Genomic DNA, 22,534 nt, shown 5'->3' with positions numbered 1-22,534 from the left:
CACGATGCCACACTCACATCTGTGTGTTAGCTGTGGAACTGCTGCCAGAAGTCGATTAGCTTAGCTTTGCTTAGCATAAAGACTGGAAGAAAAGAGTTAATCTGGTTCTATCAAATTAAAAAATGCTCCTACAAACACATCCTAAACTCTCTAAGGAACACATTGTACCTTGTCTGTTTAATCTGTAGACCACACAAACCAAAATGTAAAAATGGCAAGTTGTGTTTTGAGAGAGAGTTGCTTGCTGTGACCGTGGATGTATAAAGAGAACTGGATACAGCGTTGGAGGCGGGGCCCTGTTCATTCCTATGAAAGTTGCTCAGTGGCGCATGAAGCAAAAAAAGCTTGACTCCCGTGTATAAAATTACCCGGATCATCCGGTGACCTTTTGCATCCATTGGGCTCATAGAGCAGGCGCAGTAGCATTTCCTTTAACTCCGCCTCCCAGCCCTCGCTCCAGCCTCGGCCTCGGGCTCATTCACATGAACGGGGCTTGATGTTGGGTCCCGACTTTGGCCCCATAGTTAATGCTCAGACATGACAGTTAGGGATGCACCGATACCACTTTTTTTCAGACTGAGTACAAGTACAAGTACAAGTTAAGTACTCGTTAACAGCCAGCTGGAGGGTGTGAGCGACACACGGCAGGCTGGAGAGTCCCGCATACGAAGCGGTGCACCGCCACCGGCTCTAGGTCGGCTTGGAAAGTCTTGGGGCGAAGGTGGCTCGCGGCCGCAGCTTTACATTGTCCCCGCCTGGACCTTGCCGCACCGTGGACAAAGGGCTCGCTACACCCTCTCTCCCCACCAGGGACAGACTGGGCCCCCTGCTCCCGGTGCAGACTGTCCTCATTGCGCCCCAACCGCGTCGTGCTGCCAGATCGGGGCTCGGCCCACGTAAAAGGTGCCAGGGGTCTGCGGCGATGTGGGCAACCCACCTGACCCGTCTTGAAACACGGCACACCAGCAGGAGACGGTAGTCTGTATTTGTCATTCAAAAAGGGAAACCAGAAGACCGAGGACTGCGGATATACAAGCGAGGTACTTGTACTTTACTTGGTAGTATTTCCATTATATGCTATTTTATACTTATACTCCAATATATTTAAGAGGCAAATATTGTACTTTTTATTCCATATAGCAGGTTTGGTTATAGCTTGTAGGTCCACAGCATGATATATCAACAACTATGGGGAACTTGTTAAATAAGAATATTCAAGTCACCAGAGGATGAATTCTAATCCTGGTTTGTTGTTTTGTAACCTCTTGACCTTTCCTTCATAGTGGAAAAATCATGCAAATAGTGATACAAGCACCAAATTTGGCATGATGATTCCCGAGGTTGACGCTTATCAAATATGAACGATTGGCCACTTAAAAATCCAAGATTGGCGGCCATTTTTCAAGATGGCTGCCAAATTGACCTGCCGATAATGGTTTCTCTCATAGAAATTCATCTACCTGGTCTAGTAGGGGATCTGTAGTCCAAAGTTTCCTTCCCTGAAAGACTTGATAAGCAGGAATATGACAAGCTCCATATCCAACACCAGGTGCTAGAACTGGAACTGTGGACTCTCAAGCCACAAAAACCACAAAGCAAAGACTCAGCGGACAGCTGGGAAGTAAGAAAAAACTTATTGTAGGATGTTAAAGCTGTAAAAATGTGATCCAGCATACCAGAAAACATCACACATTCAAATTGACCAAGTACATGCATTTCCTGAAGAAAAACATTCGAGTAAATTTGACAGCCATCTTGATCATCTTCCCACGCTTCTCATGTACATTAACATAACTAATAAAAGTGACAATATAAATTAAAAAGACGCTTTCTACATTCATGTCAGACATGGAAGGGCATATAGCAACATGTCTCCCGGGAATTACATCTAATTTGCTACAGCAAATTTGTTTTGAAAGAAACATAATGCCACCTGGATTACATTTTCTATTAGCATAATGAGGAATCGTTGTTAATGAACGTAATTCTGGCGAGTCGCATAATGTTGATACTGAATATATCCGCACAATAATCACCAACAATGTATTAAATTTCTTTTCCCATTATATTCGTCCGTAGCAACTAAAGTGGGATCAAACTTTTTCATGATTACGTTTAGGTACCTTGCACCTTATGTCTATGTGTGTGTGTGTGTGTGTGTGTGTATGTGTGTGCGAGTGTGTTGAGAGGGTTGGGTTGTGTTACATTAAAAGCATACACTCACACACGAGACACACACACAAACAGTGTAATTAGGTACATGCCATAGTACAAGCTTTTTCGTCTGGAACCTCAGAGTCCATTTAACACTGGAAATAGCTGCAGGTCAGGAAGCTAAAACACTGGCATGCATGTGTGTGTGTGTGTGTGTGAGTGTGTGTGAATGCCACCATGTACGTCAGTGTGTGAGAGTGGTAGGGTTTTGTAGGCTTTGCCCCCCAGTCTAATTGAGTTTTCAAGGAGCTCTTATCCTTTAAAAGAATAGTGCTATGTTTGTGTATGTGGAAGGGTTGAAGGTTACATGCATGCATCTATTGCGTTTAGAATTTAGTTGTTCAAATTATGCATTTTTTTTGCATACATTTAGTACTTATATACTTATATTTTCTTTCCAAATATGCTTTTTTTTAAACACATCCTGTACTTCTGCACATGTTTTATTTACAAATATGCTTTTTTTTGCACATATCCTGTACTTCTGCAGATATATTTGATTTCCAAATTGACATTTTTACACATATCCTGTACTTCTGCACATATATTTTATTTCCAAATATACATTTTTACACATATCCTGTACTTCTGCACATATTTTTAATTTATAAATATACATTATTTGCACATATTCTGTACTTGTGCACATATATTTCATTTCTAAATAGACATTATTTGCACATATCCTGTACTTCTGCACAAATATATTTTATTTGTAAATATTCATTTGTTTTGCACATATTCTGTAATTGTGCACATATATTTTATTTCCAAATAGTAACAAAATCACAAAGTAATACAATCTATAAAAGAGCTTAATATAAAAGCACTTCACATGAACTGTGTTGCAGATTTGACTGACTAAAACAGCAATTACTGACAAATGAACGCTGTCAAAACAATAGCATGAAAAATGTGCCAATCGATTGTCTCTCGTATCTCCTCCCTCTCCTTTATCTTAAATATTACAGCCATAAATGTAAAAACTCCACACCAAAATGTTGTTTATTTCCTTTAATAACGATGGTTACCATCTCCCTCCCTTCATTTATCTGCTTATTTATCTCTACAGGATAAGAGCTGCGAAGGGTTTCAGATATCCCGAAACACTCTTACACTCTTTAAATACATACTCAGCATACACACACACGCACGCACGCACGCACGCACGCACGCACGCACGCACGCACGCACACACACACACACACACACACACACACACACACAGTAGCACTCACAAGTAAAATGATGTAGCATCCTTATGTAGTCTGGTTGTTATGTGGTGCAGTTGTCTTAAAGATTCATGAGTTCAGTGTTTGCTGAGAGAGGATGTGTGTGTTTGTGTGCAGGATGGTGGTTTTGGAAGGTAAATGTGTTTCTATGACCTGGCCACAGGCACCTGCCATACTTCAGACAAAGTGTATTCGTGTTGTTTGAGTGTGTAAGTGTGTAAGTGTGTGTGTGTGTGTGTGTGTGTGTCTGCTAGAAAGGTCATCGGCTACCCCTGCACCCCATTATTTTACCACTAAACTGGTCTCCAAACTGTTTTCTGGTATCAGCTTGTGGCCCCTTATTACAGTAACTGACATTGAACTAGACTCTATCCACTCCCACTGGAGTCCTCAGCTTCTGAAAACTCAACAAGCTTTTGAAATGCAAATTAGCCGTTTATTGTTAGCCATTAAAAGAACTGGATCCAGCGTTGGAGGCAGGGCCCCGGTCATTCCTATGAGAGTTGCTTATTGGCGCATGAAGCCTAAATAGCTCGATTTCCGTCTGGAAAAGTACCCAGATCTTGGCGGAGTAGCGTCCGGGATGATTTGCGGAGTAACGTTCGCTCGGTCACATTACTCTCTCACGGGGTCCCGCTTGGCACTCCAGCCTCTCCGAGGCGCTGGAGCGGACAGCGCTCCCCGTCCGGACCTCGCCGCACCGTGACAGGGCTCCCTGCTCCCGGTGCGACTGTCGACCGGGGCCGATAGTGCGCCCCAACTACAGTGGCCTTCAGGTTCCGTCAAAGACATTGTAGACTCCATGCAGAGGACCCGCTCCCTATGTAGTAACAACCCTATGTATGACTATTATATTCCATTTCTGCTAATAGATCCCCTGAAATGTTGCTTAAGCTACCTACCTGTAAGCTATTTAGTTAAGTTGCCTCTTGACCAGTCTCATTTATTGGTGAAAGTCATGTCTTATAACTAACAGGACTGTGACATAATGATGTTTAAAAATACTTTAAAATGCTAATTAGGTGATACATACTTCAAATATATATACTGATAAGAACTACTGATCAGATGATGAAATATCTTTGTTCTCTTCTTTCGTCCTCAACCTTTCATTTGGAGCGAGAGGAGCACATTTTCTAGGGTGATTCATTACCGCGCTGTTACATTATTATTTTATCGAATCAAAGTCCTTTCTAATCTCCTCTTAATTCAACCGCTATTGGCTCACATGAAAGCACACGCTCCTACACACACACTCACACACCCAGCCTCGCTGCAACCCCAGCTGATGAGAAACATATTAACTAACTAATGTCTACACCCCGCTGGCTATTGATCAACAGTATTCAATTAATCTGATTAATTAGCCCACCATGGCAGCATGGAGGAACGGTCAGCAAGTCTCTATAGCTGTTCAGAGGGTTGTTAACACACACACACACACACGCACTATGCACATAATTGGAGTTGGTTTAGATATTGCTCAGCATGCAGAATATCAAACACACAGTTCACATTTAAAGAGACACAGAGCAACAGAGAAAAATACAACAAAGAAACAAATCAAACACTCGGAGAGAAAATGTTTGTCTAAGTTAAATAATAACTCACAGCGACTTTAATTCAAAATTACTAGGTTTCAGCTCAGGCCTTTTCTGGTTTGTTTTCATCGATTATAACAACCATTAAGATATGGATGAGCTATTAAGAGTTTGGGTGAGTGAGGTTGGCTGAATTAATAAAATGCAGTATTTGACTTTGTAATGGCTAAGCCCAGGGCACAAGTTACTAATGCTAATGCTAATGCTGTTGTAGCCACATATACACGAATGCTTTGGGTGATTCTAAATATGTTTACTAGCATGCTGCCTAATCCTTGTTCATTGATTTCTTCAGTTATTTGGCAACTTCACAAACTCCATTCACTGAGGAAGATGGTGAGATGCAGTTGAAAAACCCCCAGAAATGAATAGTTTTACATTTTAGTATAGCACCTTTCAAGCATAGGGGCAATTCAAAGTGTTTTACATAATAAAAAGGAACAATTTGAAAATTTTATTTAAAGGGACTGTTTGTAAGAATTCAAAATGTTTTGTTAACAGCAACACCTGATGCCGTTAAGTCAACGAAAGTCACCGTCTTGTTGCTCGCGTTTGTGCTCGCTCTACATCGACATGAACGAGCATCACTCAAAACAGTGAGGCGACACACGTCAGCTAAAAGCACAATATCACTCTATATTTCAGCTGCTTGGCAGTAATGTTAGCTGACCAGACGAAGGTCTCTCCATGAATCAATGCTGATCCTAGTGTTGGCTTTTCCTGCCTCAGCCTCCCGACCGCGGCCGGAGGGAACAGGGGAGGCACCGGAGTTTTGGTCGGAGACGATAACGTTTCTCTCTGCGGAGCCCCGTCACTTCACAAGACACGGGAAACCTCTGTTGGTCTGGAGGAGCTGCAGCAGTTATTTCTGCACAAACGTCCACTGTACTAGATATTCTCAGAGCTAAACTAACTCTTCTACAGTGTGTAGTGTGCACGCATGCACGTGAGAGTGGAGCGAAAGAGCAAGAACGAGCGCGGTGTGTGAGTGAAGGCAGGCAGAGGAGAAGAGAAGCAGAGTACAGCAGAGACTCCGGTCCTGGAGACCAAAGCTGCGGTCTCCCCCGCGTCTTCCGACCGCGGCCAACACTGTTTAACAGACGGGCTTCACTAGATACAACTTTGCTGTTTTGGTGCTTCCGTGTAGTTTGTGTTGGAGTCTCGTCTGAACAGTGTAGCCACACGTGAGCAAGCATAGGACACCGACCTGGATTGATTTATACGTGTAAGAAGTTACAAACACTCCCCTTAAAACAAAAAAGTCCAGAAATGCAGTTACTGTATAGTCAGCCGATTAGACTGTTGTCAGGCTATGAAATAGGCGTTATCACTCACTATAAGCCCCATAGATGTGGGTCAATAGGGGCCTACTACACCCACTAGTAGGAGGAGCAGATAAGGATGTGGAGCTACGCATCAAATTAAAAATCTGTCCTTCTCTATGGCTGTGAAACCTGGAAAACCACAAGCACGAACATCAACACCAACAAACTGCAAGTGTTCATTCACAAACGAATACAAATACAGACCTGTGGAAACGGACGAACCAGGAGCGAATCAACAACGAAATCAAAAGGAGAAAGTACTTATAATTATACGTCTTCGTATTTGTGTAATATTACCACACGATCCCCACACCGAGCTGTGATTGGTCAGTAGGCGGTGCTTTCATACCAGTTGATCTCTTATCTGGAACATAACCTGCTCCGGAGCAGGTTAGCTGTTCAGCATCAGTTACCATGGCGATCTACCCCGGTAAGAAGTGATCCAACTTCGTAGGACGGAAAACCCTGAAGGGTTAACCCTGAAGTTACCTCGCTAACCCCAAATCCTGCTTCGTAGTACAGGCCTTAGAGGAGCAAAAACAGCAACCACAACAAAACTATGCTCTACATAACCAGCCGCTGCAGACATCTACTGTACACAACATGAAGGACTACCTCCATAAATAACCCCACAACCATAAGATAAAAACAATAAGATCAATAAGAGCACCAATAAAAAACACAATAACAACATTAAAAAGCACAGAATAAATCTGAACATCTCCATTCAAAATGACTTCAGAAGGAACTGTGGTGAGAATATTATCATCAGACTGGGAAACAGTTTTGATATGTTTAATGAGCATGGATGAAAGAATAGAGAGAAGGATAACTGAAATAGAGAAGCGGGGGAAGGAACAAAAACCACAGACAATATAAAGTGGTCTTTATTCATGTAGCTGTTAGATAAAGATATATGCATAGTAAGAAATGTAGTACAGTGTATTTCAAGGACATAAGAACAAAAAAAGCAATAAAAACATGTGAGAACCGAAAGAAAAATCTATGAAATAAGGTAAAAGAAAAAAAGTGTGGAGCATTAAACACAACTGCATTTAATTAGACTATATGACAAACTGATTAAAACAAGACTCGGTCCAAACTGAATATATGGCTGGACCGTATATGGTCAGTATGTGAATTTGTGGCTTAATTGTTTAACAAATAGTCAGTGGTCATGTCTATCATGTTTTGTTAACAGTTTTTTTTCCACTTATATCTTAATGTTTGATTGAAAGACAACTTATAATGAAGCAAATGACATTCAGTAATAGTAAATGGTAACATTTACTAGTCAGTATATTATACATTTTATACAAGGTGAAAAGGTATTAGCATGACATACAGTATGCAAGGTTAAAAGTATTTCAGTTTTTTATTAAAGCATGTGTATCAAAAGCATTCATCATATAAGTGGTGTGTAACAATATATACATACTTCGCGAAAGTTTATCAGCGTTGAGATATTCCCGCTGTCATCACTGACCTTGTTGCTGCCGTATGTATTCCTAGATGGAGCGTCAATGGAGCAGCTACAATGTTAGCATAGCCTGGCACTGATCGATCCGAACTCCATTCAGAAAACAAGCATTTTAAAAGTTTTTTGCATGTCCTCTTGCGGACAGACCTGACAAAGCATGAATTCAGACTTTTTACTAATCAGCATCATTATGTAGTTATTTCGGCTTCACTTTTGATCCGTTTACAAAAACGTTGCTGTCATATTTATGCCTAGGTGATGTTATGTTGAGTGTTGATTGAGTAGCTAGAATGTTAGCATAACCTGGCATTGATTGATCTGAACTCCGTTCAGAAAACAAGCATTTTAAAAGTTGTTTGCTTGTTGTGTTGCGGACAAACTTGACAAACATGAATTCGGTCTTTTTACAAATCGACATCATAATGTCGTTATTTCGGCATCATTTTGATTCTTTTATTGCAATTAAATCACAGCACAGTCTGTTTATTTTGGGTTCATACGGCAGTAGCGATTGGTGGCTTGTAAGATACAGATACAGTATGTAAAACAACTCGCCGTCGGGTGACGTTATGAACCCAGACACAACGGCGTTTGGTTTTCTGACATATCTGAGACTTCCACAACATGTACAAAGCAGCAACAGTGGTTATTTCTTCCATGGCTGATGGAGGAAATGGAGGAAAGTGAGGCGAAAATTTGCTTCTGGCTTGGTATGAATAACACAATACGAAGCACAACATAACGTAACTTAAACGAACATTTAAACAAAAGCACATGCACAACAACAGCACTATGTAATGATACATTGAACCGCTGACACGCTCCCCAGAAAACCTAAACACAGAACTGTTCTCCGCCTTTTCATTTTGAAAGAGCAACGACCAATGAGGAAACACCAATAGTTGGCCGACCAATCCTGTAACTTCATCACTCAGTCAGTCACTCAGTCAGTGACAGACTTTTGTGACTTTTGCGCCCTCTGCGGTCCAGCCAATAATAAAGCCCCAATTGACAGACAGCTCAATGACACTCATGTTGGCTCTAATGTCTCATTTCCACTGCATGGTTTGGCTCCACTCAACTCACTTTTGGTATCATGTCCTTTCCTGTATTTAATTTTCCATTGCAGATAGTATCACAGAGTACAGAAGCAAAGGGACGAAACTCTGGTGCTTTTTTGACAACAGCCATTTTGGACTGAAAACGCGAATGAGTCTGTGGCCATGGATGTATAAAGAGACGTCTGCAAATCAGAGGATCATTTTTTTTTTAGGTAAATCAACTTCCCAGTACGAACACTTAAGTAGCCCTCATTTAAATCATTTTGTCCTAAAAGTTGTAAAATGTACTAATAGCCGAATCCAGAGTAATTTTCCTCGGCATAATGAACGTGCATCAGACCCACGGGACCTCACCGCCCTGCACGCTCATATGACACATCTGGTTCTGCCAGCTTCCTGCTGGTTGTATGCGGCTGTAATAATGGATATAGCCATGTGACATGTGAAAACTCTGTGACCTAACACACAGTGTCTTTAGATGTGAGAGGGTGTCAGACTTCAGTCTTTTCAAAGTCTTTTCAAAGTCTCCTAGTGTATGGTAGGCATTAGTGTTAACAGTCGTCACTCGCTGTCATTCATTCTCCCTCTCATTCTGTCTTTTTAATGTCAGCAGCAACCATGCGTCTTTTGTTCTTCTTCTTCTCTCCCATCGGACAAGCAGGCAGATGAGATGAGGTCGCCGTGATTTGTTTCACCCGCCACCACCCCGGCGACGGAGTCGGTTTGATTTGTATCGCGCTCTGACCCTCTTGCCCCGCAACGGAGCGCGTTTGATTTGTGACCCGCTCCGTCTCTCCGTCTCGCCGCTGTTGTGCGTGTGATTTGTGACCCGCTCTCTCTGGCCCCTCCTGCCCAGCGCCGGGTTGAGAGGGGTCGGACATAAACATGTGGCTTCGGTGTCCTGCATCTCCATTTTATTCCTTGGGTCAAAGAGAAGTTCTTCACGCCGCATGGAATCAAATCAAACGCAGCTTAAAGAGAATTAAAAGACTGCAGTCCTGCCTTCTGTCTACCTTCCTGATGTAATTTGCATATTGCATTCCAACAGCTGACATTTGGATGACAAACTAACATTGCTTGCCGTCGCACTCCAAGTCCATGAATTAGATTTACTCTGCTTATAAAAGACAATGGCTGCTAAATGCCATATCTCTCTGTGACTCAAGCCGTGTGTGTGTGTGTGTACGCAGGCAGTCTGGTTATTGTCCATAACGGCGTCTTTCTGTCTCCCGTACGTTTCTGCGAGAAAATGAAAACGCCAATCTCTCTTTGTCTTTTTTTCTATTTTTCCTCCCACCCTCTCCATCCATCTCTCTGTCTTCCTTTTTTTCCAGTAAACATGCAGACTCGTGTGCATTTATTTGCAGTCAGCTAAAAACCGCGCTTATTTACCAGCCACACTTATTCACCATGACCTTTAAAGGGAAAGAGAGATGATCTAATGAGGAGGACAGGGTGGCAGCTCCGAGATGGAGGCAGAAGATGAAGAGGGCGAGAGGAGATGGTATGATTTCAGCCTTGTGTGTGTGTGTGTGTGTGTGTGTGTGTGTGTGTGTGTGTTAGTTTCATAAGGCATATTTTCACTCACTGACATTTAGCTGCCGAACACCGACTGTCCCTTTCTGTCTGACTCAGCCTACTTTAAGAAATGGAGACAGAAATGTACTAATATGTGGAGCTGTTTCACTGACAAACCCACTGACTGACTGACTGACTGACTGACTGATTGACTGACTGACACGGTAATTGTGTGGTAATTGTCTTTTCCTTGTATGGGGCAAGTTAACATCACGGCGTGTCAATAAAGTTGACTGACTGCTTGCTTCTCTAAAGTGAACATCTACTGTACTCAGGGTGACTGACAAAGTGACAAGTAATGTGAGCGACTGCCAGACTGACGGAGAGAGAAACATATACTGTATACAGCTGTGAGGTCTATACGTCACTTACTGAGTGACATGTTGACTCACCAACTGTCTGTCTGACTATAGTCTAGCACTGTTTCTTTGTCTATTACGGAGGACTGAACCTGAGAAAATTAAATATAAATAAATAAATGACTTGATATACAGTCGTTAAATGTAGCAAAAATAATATTAAACATAAATATAATATAAATATAAATGTAGCCATTAATCAATTGATAAAATGTGACATAAATTGATTTTTCTGTTTTAATTGGCTTCTTTATTTATTTATCTTAGTATCAATTCCCTTATTTATTTACTCTTCTGTTAAATTTCTCCATTTATTTATTTATTATAGGATTTTTTTTAATTCATTTTTAAATTTATTTATTTATTTTTGCATTCATTGTTTTATATTTATTTTATAAATGTCTTTATTTGTGTATTTATCTTTATTTATCTCAGCTTCTGGGACTGTGTGTATGGATGGAGGAGGTCAGATAGGTACTGAGGAGTCAGGGCATTGAGGGATTTGTAGGTGAGGAGGAGGATTTTGTAGGTGATGCAGGGGGGGGGGGGGGTGATGTGCTGCAATTTCTCCCCTTATTTATTTCCCCAAAACGTATTTATTTCTGTATTCTTTTCTTTAAACATTTCTTTTTACATTTCTTTGTTTCATTTAATGGCATATTTATTTATTTATCAAGTCATTTATAAATAAAATTAATAAATAAATAAATATATAAATAAATAAATTCCTGTTGTTTTTAGAACACCGACATGCTCCTTTTTTTTGTTCTTCAAAAACTTCCAACATAGTTTTACTTATTTTTTATAGGCAACAAGACTACTTGGTTATGGCTTAAGAAAAGTTTGTTGTTTGGGTTTTTATTAGTAACACCACTAAGGTAAAATAAGTCAACGTTGACTTGGTTTCACATGGGACACGAACAGAGGTCTCCTGGGTGAACGTCTGTGTTTGTTTTATCCACCATCCACCCAGACTGCTCCCTAAGCAGGACTTCTTGCTCTTTATACATTACATCAGTTGCTCTGACCGTCTAATAATGACATGAATGTGTTAGTTGAAAGCCCGACGCTAAAGGGGGCCTCGGTATCAGACGCTGAGGGGCAACTGACCAAGCGTCGGTTGGGAGTGAGAACGGGTTAAAAGCATCTGCATTCATTCTGTTTCTCCACTCTTTTACTCAGGGTTATCCTTTAATTGGTCGCCCCCTCTGTATGCACTTTATATTTCAAGTAGCTAACCGGCACTAGTTCACTGTCCATCTGCTCTCTTCATGATAAAATAAACATCAGATGGTGTTTTTCTGTCAACTCCAGCTCAAATAATCAATGGCATTATAAAGAAACACACAGTGTGTTCAGTGAGCCTTACAGTAGAAAAAACACTTTACATTCTGGATCTTTAACACCCTACTGCTAAAATAAAATACCTTTCTATTAAAATGTTAATGATGAATGAATACATTACTAAATGTAAGTGTGCTGTAATCAGGAGAGTATAGGAGCTACCGGTGGCTGTGAAAATAGCTTTTCCTAATTAGCATCTATCATCGATCCTGCAGCGACACCAGAAGAATAAATGTGTCCAGTTTGTATATATTTGTGTGTGTGTGTGTGTGTGTGTGTGCGTGCGTGTGTCTGTGTGTGTGTGTCTGTGTGTGTGTGTGTGTGTGTGTGTGTGTGTGCGTGTGTTTGTGTGTGTGTGTGACCACAGAGAAAATGCTGCCGTTGGACCCAATAAGGTCGCTTCACTCTAGAAGACAAGGTGTCACAAGTATGCACGCACACACACACACACACGCGGAGGGATAATTAGCAGGTGTGAATAGAGGGCAGCAGGCAGGAAAAGGTAGCCAGAGAGAGAGAGAGAGAGAGAGAGAGAGAGAGAGAGAGAGAGAGAGAGCGAGAGAGAGAGATGGCGAGGTAATTGGTGCACCTGTCTGTGAGGGAAAGGACAGCTCTATCCACACACACACGCACGCACACACTGGGACACACAGGGACACACAGGGACACTTGTAGACAGAGCCACTGACAGGCTCCCATGGACGTACAGCGAAAACTCAACACACAGTGACGCAAATGTGTGTGTGAGAGAGACAATGCCCCCAGCAGCACCTTTTATTGAATAGTTTGAATAGTTCACAGCTTGGCAGCCAAAAGCCAAATTTAGGTCTTTTTCAAAATAGTTTTTTTCGGCAAGTGTTGAAAAAATATTGAATACTTTGTTGGTCTTTGGTTTAGTTTGGTAACACTGAAAGTCAAGAGCAAGCTTACTTCTAAATCAGTTATTTGTCTATAAGGTAGAATAATAAACTGTTGTTGGTAAAAAAAAAAAAAGCATTTTGGACTTAAGGTGAAAAATGTAAGAAGATGTGATCTTTAATCATTGGAAATAAGGATGTAGCATCTTCAACACCGGGGCAAATTCACAGAGGGATTATGGGGCTTTTGTGGCCGCTAACGCTGCACCAATAAGACAAAAATAAATAATTCTCAAAGCACCTGCAACGGGTGAAATACACCCCTAACTGCACTGCCAAGCCAATAGTGCTCCTGTGCTATTAGCACATATTTAAATTAGGTAATATGCATACATTTGGTGCAAAATCGGCCCATTATATGCAAATGAGCATAATTGCAAAAACAGTCCAATTTACAAAGATCAGCGCTAACAGCCACATGCAGTTACAGTGAAGTTATTAGCTTCAGAGAGTTGGTGGTAACTGAAGCATATTTATAAGGGCTGTCCACTCTAACTCATTTATTTTGGGATGCAGTGAGAGTTCTGTCATGAAAAATAAATGGATAAAGCTGCGATACAATAACATGAGGAAAAAAAGATTTAAATAACCAATAAATTTACACTGTTGTGCGTCGTGCGTAAATGTGCACAGCGACCTATCGTCTCTGCAGCGGTGGGATCGCTGCAGGTGTTTAAGAAACTCAAAAATGTCTCAAATGTTTCTTAAAAACTTATGAAATAAGAGTATGTAATTCATATTTTCCTCATCAATGATGTATTATTTCATCCACCCCCATATGTGTGCTCTGCGGTGCAGAGGCGTATATTGGCATATGAGAAGTTGAACGGGTTCGACCTAAAAGGCCCGAGCCCGGCCCCTAATCAACTCGTTTGAGGCTCGTTGGGTCCTGACGGGCTTCTGGCTCAGGTTGACTCCTCACAACCGACGCATCGGCCTCAAGCGCACTTCTACTTTGCCACATGGATAACTGCAATTGGACGCAAAAAAGGTCAAATTGCACTCAGCTGCAAAACTTTATGGGCGTGTCTGTCCTGTAATATCATTAGCGCAATATCTTTTGTGAATCAGACCTTGAGACAAGGTAGAAACTTAGGCTGCTGTGCGTCGTGTGTAAATGCGTACAGTGTCTCTCTCAATGGGGGAGATGCACTGCTGCGGTGGGATCGCTGCAGCTATTTAATACTCAAAATATTTGTATAACTCAAAAAATGTCTCAGAGAACTCTTAAAATAAGAGAATGTAATTCATATTATCCTCATTAATGATGTATTATTTCACCCACCCGCATATGTGTGCTCTGCGCTGCAGAGGCGTATATGGGGAAAATAAAGGGAGAGAAGTTAAATGAGCCCGAGTTCGACCCAAGCCCGGTCTATACAGCCAGAGCCTGGCCCGAATCGACTCAGCGTGTAGGGCGTCGTTGGGTTCTGATAGGCTTCTGGCTCCGGTTGACTCTCACCCTCCCAACCGACACATCGGCCTCAGGCGCATTTATAATTTGCCACATGAATAACTGCAATCGGACGCAAAAAAAAGGTCAAATTGCACTCAGCTCCAAAACTTTATGGGCGTGTTTGTGTTGTAATATCATCAGCGCAATATCTTTTGTGAATCGGACCGTGTGATGGGGCCGATAGTGGTTGCAAATGATGCGCGATTCATGGTGCTATCAGCGGGCGCAATCCATTCTTTGTGAATTGGCCCCTCTGTTGGGTAGCCTTAAACTGCAGATCACTACAGATGCGGTCCTTTTTTCAGTTTACATTCCTACATTTAGAACTCTTTAGAACTGTCAGATAAATTACATCAGCGGTGGCATTCATGACGGCAATGGGCTAAGAATTGCTACATAAAAACATAGAGCCTGAAGAAGGTTCACAAGCTATGAAATTCTATTTTTATCATGTAGACAGAAACCATGTTATTCCACTGGCTCCATCGTGAAAATTACAAGGTGGACTTCAGAGGACCGATGTGTGCTGAAACAGCTTTATAGACTCTGGTGGAAGGCTGTATGGGGTGCACACTATGACAAATTGATTGCATTGTTGGAGTTTGGACGGTAAAAAAATGTCCAGACAGACACAGATGCTTAAAGTTCCTGAGGTCTCTGTGGCAGAGACTCGTTTCCAAGTACCATGAAAACTGACCTGTTGTTATGGTTTCATTCATTCATTCATTTATTCATTATCCTTTCATTGTGCCTGGAATCACTCCCCATTTAATATATTAAACCAATGGAACCAAACAAGTAGTGTCCATGGTATGTACTCTTTTTTTCCTAACAATCCCACAATGCATTGTCACATTTTGACACCAAAAATTACCATTGTGCGAAAAGATGACAATACATAAATAACAGTATTTGAATAAGACCCAGCAGCCCATCTGTTCTCTCCTCTTTCATATTTCATTTCTTTAAAACTGATCTTGCTACATGAACAGACAACAAGTTACATCTGAAGATAATTTCCAGGTCATATAGTTCGAGGATGTAAAATATTAAAGAGGACCTATTATGCTTATTTCCAGGCTCATACTTGTATTGTAAAAGCCCAGTTTGCTCTGATTGGTCAGCTGGCCCACTCTGTTGTGATTGGACAACTGAACCAAACTCTTCGGACTTCCCTCCAGCTCCGCTCTAACTAGCTTTGTTTGAGGGCGTTCCAAACTCGCCGCTAGGCAGGTGCAAATGTGTTACTTGTTGACATCACCATGTTACGCAAGAAAAGGCGGGACTTCAAGCAAGGCGTTTCGGGCAGTTCAGGAGGTGTTTCTGTGGGGGGAGTAAAGCCTTGCTTATAGTCGTGCGAGATACTGTGGTGAGGGCCTTCGTAGATGGCAAGCATGCTACGAGCATGCACAGAGAGGTTTATGCTCAACGCATTGTTCGTTGAAATATGCTCCGAAACGCCAGGGGGCGTTTGAACAAAATATTCTTTGGCAAAGCAAGAAGTCAACAAGTGTTACCGGAAAGAAAAGTAGGCTGCCTGGCAACAGTAGTAAACACCAACCTACGTCCCGCCAAACATTGCATTTGTGTAATGTAATTATTACTAAATTATTTTGCGTCTCTCCGTGCTTCCCCTCGGGTCGCCGCTCTTTCCATGAGACCTTTTTTTTAGCTTTTACAAAACGATCTCTCAGATTCGTTCACAGCCTGCAGCAGAGAGCCTCGTCACTCTTCAGTGTGTTGCCTATTTCTTTCCAAGTATTTAATGTCATGTGACTGTCCCTGCGGTCTCTCAATGAACAGTAGTAGAGACGTCTGTACAGGCCAACCTGCTCGGCCAGTCTTTCCCTCGAAGGCATCCATGTTGAAATGAAAATGCAGTGTGCACGTACTTAAAAAAATTCAGAGGTGCACAACCAAGCGCTGCGATAACTTGCGGAGTCTTCGTGCACCACACGAGAGCCGCTAGGACGTACTTTTCTGGCGCACACGCTGGCTTCATTATGGCGACCAGAAACCAAGCTTAACTACCTTTGGGCTTTGTAACTTTGCGGACCTTTTACATGCACAAAAAAAAAAAAAGAAGTATACTGTGAGGAAAGAAAGAAAGAAAGAAAGAAAGGAAGAAAGACCATGGATGTGCAGCGAGAGGGGAAAGCGGTAAAACAAAGACAAAGTTTTCCTCCCACACTGTTGTATGTGCATGTGTGTCCTGCATGTGTATTTGTGTGAGTGGGTGTTCACAGAATTGTTCTCGCTCCCAATGCGAGTGTGATCCGGATCCAGGGCTTCTGCTAAAATCTGTCGGGCTGCATGCCAAGCATTGTGTTTCACACCAGACGCAATCAAACACACATGTGCACACACACACACACACACACACACACACACACACACACACACACACCTAGTAATCTTATATTGTCTTGTCAGACGTGCTCTGTTCTGACCAAACGTGACCGAGTGTGACCAAGCATGCAAGGTCCATGTGTGTGTGTGAACAAACACCTGTCTCCCAGCACTATTGCCTTCTACCACGGCGTGTTACATCCACGTGCTCATGTGTGTTCATTCACACATTTGTGCATGTATGTGCATGTGAGGTAGAAACTTGAACTTGTTTAGAAGTGAGTGGGCTCACATCATTTCCATGCCGCCGATTGTTCAACGTCCAAACACACACACACACACACACACACACATTCTCTGTACACACGGGTACTCATATTCATCTCAAATATGCAGAAGGCTTTGAAATAGGCATCCAAGCACACACGGATCCAAAAGTGTGTATGTTTTCAAAAGTTGGCTGCTGAAAACGTATAGAACGTCAGCGGTGCAGTTGGCTGCCGTTGTGCCGACAAACTCCGCAGTCTTTCATTGTTGGCTTAGAACACTTGGAAAGGATCATTTTGTCACTTTTGTAACTTCAACTTGAAACCAAACGCTGACTTTCGGAGCGTTTCTTTGAGATATTAGTAACTTTTTGAAAAACTTTTTTGAACAATCTGCTCACACCTTCCTGGCAGTTGGATAAGGTTGTTGTTTTTAGTAACAAAGCTCTTTTTGACAGGCTGCCTGTGAAGTATACACCTTGAGACTTCAAAGTAGAAGACAGGTCACATTGTGCTGCCATTATATGTAACATAGAGAGCATGCAGAATAAAGTCATTCATGTATTCCTGGTTTTACTTGGCAGTAACTGGAAATTATATTTGTAAATTTTGTCTGATTTTAGTGAGTCCTAGTGGTAGATTTATTTTTATTTAGAAAACAGAAAAAATAATACAACTGTCAACAAATGAGGCTGCAGTGGAGCAACACAGTCTCACGGCAGTTTGTGAAATAGTCACAAAATGTAATCTATTTGATTTGTGTACAAAGACGTGAATTTCCTTTTTTTTCAACAACGTATTTTTGTGTGTTTCCCTGCTTATGTCCAGCAACACGTGTCGCACGTGTCAATTTCGGCTCCAGTCTTTTCAAATTAAATCTTCTTATTTAGGTTTAGAAATAGATCAACTTGGTTATGCTTTAGCTAGAAGCTAACAGTGCTAACAATGCAAAAGTGCTGACAGATCTAACAGTTTTGAGCCAGAGGATGGGTGATATGCTCCAGCAACAACGCTGTCCCGCCACCACGGGAGGGTGACGGCGTTATCAGTGGTAACCTCTGTAAGAACACTGTGCAGTGCGGCGGCGATTAGCTAGCCAGTGGGACACACACACACAGCTTCCATTCACATGATGAGTATCGACTGAAGTACTCTATTGTTATCGGTATCACTTTAAGGGTACTGGTATTAATATTGGCATCATCATTTTTTAAACGATACCTAGCCCTATGAATATCCATACAAAATGCGATAGCAATCCATCCAATAGCTGTTGAGATTTTTCAGTCTGGACCAAAGTGGTGGACCAACCAACAGACATTGTCTTCCCTAAAGCCACGCCGCTAGCATGGCTAATTATATAGCTCCTTTAAATGTTAACAGCGGTGGCTGTGTGTAACCTCCCTACACTGAAACCCTTCCAGTGCAGTTGTTTCTTCATGAAGTATTTGTAGAGCACCACTCACACACCCACATTTAAACATGGATTTTGCATGTGTATGCTGCCTGTCACGGTGATGTGTTAACGTTTGCATCGGCATCCACAAAAGGAAATGTAGCTTCAACTGACGGTTTATGCCTCAGAAAAGATTAGCACCACGGCTCCGTTAGCATGCTGGGTGAAATTACTTCTTTCTCACTTCTTGATGATTTTTATGGAACACATGATGATGATTTCTTCCACTAAATCTTATTACTTACATGTGCTTCTGCATTTCCATGAAATTGCCATGACAGTAAAGATTAAATTACACCGCAACACTGACAATATGACTGATTAACATGGAATTATATTTGATGATTCTGAAGCATAACTGTTAAACACATGTAAACCCACTTTTGATTTACGGACACACACACACACACACACACACACACACACACACACACACATGGGTTGTATGTGTGGAAAGGTTCAAGGCCAAAGGTTGCTTTGTTACATGTTTATCAAATTGTGTGAATGACTCAAAAATGCGCACACACACACGTTTGCATATGCCTTCAACAGACACACAAACATACACACACACACACACACACTCTCAAAAGTTTGAAGGATTGCGATTCCTCCCGTAACAAATTAACACTGAGTGTGAATCTGGCAGTAGACAAATCATTCTGTCTGTGTGTGTATGCGTGTGTATGTGTGGGTGTTTGTGTATGCCGGCATTAGAGCTTTCATGCCTGTGGGTGTGCGTGTGTTTGTGTGTGTGTGTGTGTGTGTGATCCATGCCAGAATATTGTGAAACAAAGACGTATTGTCTCCCCCGTAAATTTATATTCAGCCAATTTATCATATATGGAGCGGTGTGTGTTGGTGCATTTGTGTGCGTGTGTGTGTGTGTGCGTGTGTGTGTGTGTGTGTGTGTGTGTGTGTGTGTGTGTGTGTGTGTATGAGGGACAAGCTGGTAGGATATGTTAAACAGCAGATGAATTAGGTTAACTCCACATGGACCATTTTGCCTCCCTGAGTGAAATGAAGTAGGGATACAAATTGGCTGCGTGCACTTTGACCACAAACTTCACTGATTCACAGATTGTGGTCTGGCAACATTCAACAAGAATTACAACTTGAATTATGAGCATGAGAACCAACATGACTCAACAGGCAATTGAATCTGCCTTTAAGCAGACAGCGATCTGTCCAGCAACCCCAATCTCATGGGAAGGCGTATAAATAACACGACATTACAAGGACATCACGTGTGTCACGAGAACGCATTGTAGTCTTTTTGCGTGTCATTTGTACGCCTCTTTTGCACGTCATTTTTTACTCCACGCAGCAAAACTACGGTAACAGCCGCAGTTAAGTTTAGACAACAAAACCACTTACTTAGGTTTAGACAACAAAACCACTTACTTAGGTTTAGACAACAAAACCACTTACTTAGGTTTAGATAGCAAAACCACTTACTTAGGTTTAGATAACAAAACCACTTAGTTAGGTTTAGACAACAAAACCACTTACTTAGGTTTAGACAACAACACCACTTACTTAGGTTTAGACAACAAAACCACTTACTTAGGTTTAGACAACAAAACCACTTACTTAGGTTTAGATAACAAAACAACTTACTTAGGTTTAGAAAACAAAACCACTTAGTTAGGTTTAGATAACAAAACCACAAGACATAATGGGTTGGCTTAAAATAAATACTTAAACTAAGTAAAATACATATGGGAACAAAGTTAACAGAAGTATGGCCAACACGTCATAAACGTCACTAACGTAACTTCAAAATAATTCAACACACTTTGGGACACAAACACAAGGTGTCGAATGGGTTTACATTGCAGTTAATACAGCGTACAATCAATACGCCAAAAGTAAGAACGGCTTCTTATTGCATGCTACATGGCTTACGATTACCGTGTCATTCATATGCCATTTAGTGCGACCAGAATGCTCAGTATATATATATATATATATATATATATATATATTCCATTTTTGTTATCTAATTCTGTTAGCCACAGTCTGTTAATGTTACTCTAACCACACACACTCTACTCTAAAACATCTGAGGAGAGAAATAGGCATTACAGTAACATAATATTGATCATATTTGATCAGCGCTGCCTAGTTTGACCGTTTGATCGGAGTTGGTGAGTGATTGACAGCTGCTCAGAGACGGCAGGCTCCAGATCAGCTCTGATTGGTTGTTTTCCTCCGGTCTGTGAAATTAGGAGCATCGGAGGACACTTGTCTCGTGCACTGTTGTCAGGATATAGTGACCGTTTTATAAAAATAACTGTTTTTAAATCATATTTGCTCCAATCTGCCTACTGCTGCTTTAAATCTGCTTCTAATTCAGTCTGAACACATCTTGTGTTTTTCCATTTTTTAAGTGTTTTTATAAAGTGGTTTTGCATGTTAACCATACTGTGTAAGAGGAGTAGCTCAGTAGCTCTGACTTACAGTTAGCTATAGGCTCAATCCACTGCGGGTCTATATGAGTATACACTCAGTTACACACTCAATGCGGGCTATACAGTATCCTGTGTGCAAGAGAGGTTTAAAATATCCTCCTCACTGCTCTAATGGATCTGTAGAGGTGGAAACGGCTAGAAGAGTACTTCACACTGATACCAGGGATGGATACATGCATAAACACTGTTGAGATCACGCTGGTGTACACAGCTTCCATTTTTAACTCAGCGTCTGCCAGTCTGTCTCTGACTCTTCGCTAGAAATGCTGATAAGAGATGATATGCAACCTCTCTCTGTCAAACACACATACACAGACACCTGCACAGTCATGGCTAAATAAACCAAGTACATCGGCTAAAGTTCAAATGAAACAAAGGGGAAGATCTTTGAAACCTACAATCAATAACGTACATTTAATACAACTTTTTGGAGCCTTAAATAATATGCATGCACATATTAGTGTTGTGTAAAATCTTCTACTTTCACACCATATCTTTATTTCATAGTTTATATGAAAACATCACCTTCTATATGATGGCATTAATATTCCCTTTATGCATTTTTAGTCAAATTCACAATTTTTTTTTGCTACATTGCAATTCAATTTTGTTAATAAAGCCCAGCAGCTTTGGTGGCCTCAGAATTGGTTAGTAGCCTAGTTTGAAATTCTGTAATATTGTACACACACCTGAAATTATATTTTCCATCAGCACATTCATCAATAAAGAGTTCCATTGAGGGAAATGATTTTTAATCTGGCCTTGTACGAAGGGCATGAGAAGTTGAAGAGTGCTCCACTGGTTATTTATGGCCTTAGCCTGCTGGATTTGAATTGAAATGGTTATATCAACTTCAACTATAATAAAAATATATTTCAAGATGATGTACATTAGTGTTGTACACTTTTTAAATCACCATATACGAGCTAAGTGGTAAGAGTGAACATGGGGGGAATTCTACTGCAATTTTCTAACCATTATCAAGGCCTTTACACATCGGGGGTGTTTTTTTCGTTCGATAAATTTACACGTCAATACATATTTTTTCAAGCTGTTTTTGTCATGAATATTGTCACACAAAACGTGAATAATACGCTGCGAAAACGCACTTTTTTCAGAACAAAGTCATTTTTCCGACCTTTCCCACCGCGAATAAAGGCATCAACCAATCACATCTTGCGGAACGGGTTAATATTTATGAAACAACAACACAAGGCTTTGTAGTCCAAACCAAGAGAGCAAACTTTATTACTCCTTTCAACCTTGACAAAGCCTGCGCGGACCAAATCCACTCCTTCTGTTCTTACCTTTCATAATAAAAGCCCTAGACATATAATATGTGCAGGCGAGTATTTTGCATTTCCGTGTTGTTCATTCACCATGCCCCCCTTGTGTAAAGGCCTTAAGTTTTAGATAACGTAT

The 22,534-nt window shown here is 41.2% G+C and overlaps 1 protein-coding gene and 1 long non-coding RNA gene across 6 annotated transcripts in view; one reads left to right on the top strand and one right to left on the bottom strand.

Annotated features, from left to right (window-relative positions):
- LOC141774913 (uncharacterized) overlaps positions 1-6,152 on the bottom strand; it is a 108,339-nt gene extending 102,187 nt beyond the window's left edge. Inside the window, exon 1 of the long non-coding RNA XR_012595512.1 lies at positions 6,095-6,152. This is a non-coding gene — a long non-coding RNA (uncharacterized LOC141774913). The remainder of the gene's footprint in view (positions 1-6,094) is intronic.
- The window catches only part of il1rapl2 (interleukin 1 receptor accessory protein-like 2), a 566,284-nt gene that overhangs the window by 118,783 nt on the left and 424,967 nt on the right, over positions 1-22,534 (top strand). The gene's annotated exons all lie outside the window — the stretch shown is intronic.

Source organism: Sebastes fasciatus, chromosome 10, assembly GCF_043250625.1.
Source record: "Sebastes fasciatus isolate fSebFas1 chromosome 10, fSebFas1.pri, whole genome shotgun sequence".
NCBI lineage: Eukaryota > Metazoa > Chordata > Actinopteri > Perciformes > Sebastidae > Sebastes > Sebastes fasciatus.
Note: the sequence above shows the minus strand (reverse complement) of the source record. Positions and strands in the feature narration are given on the sequence as shown.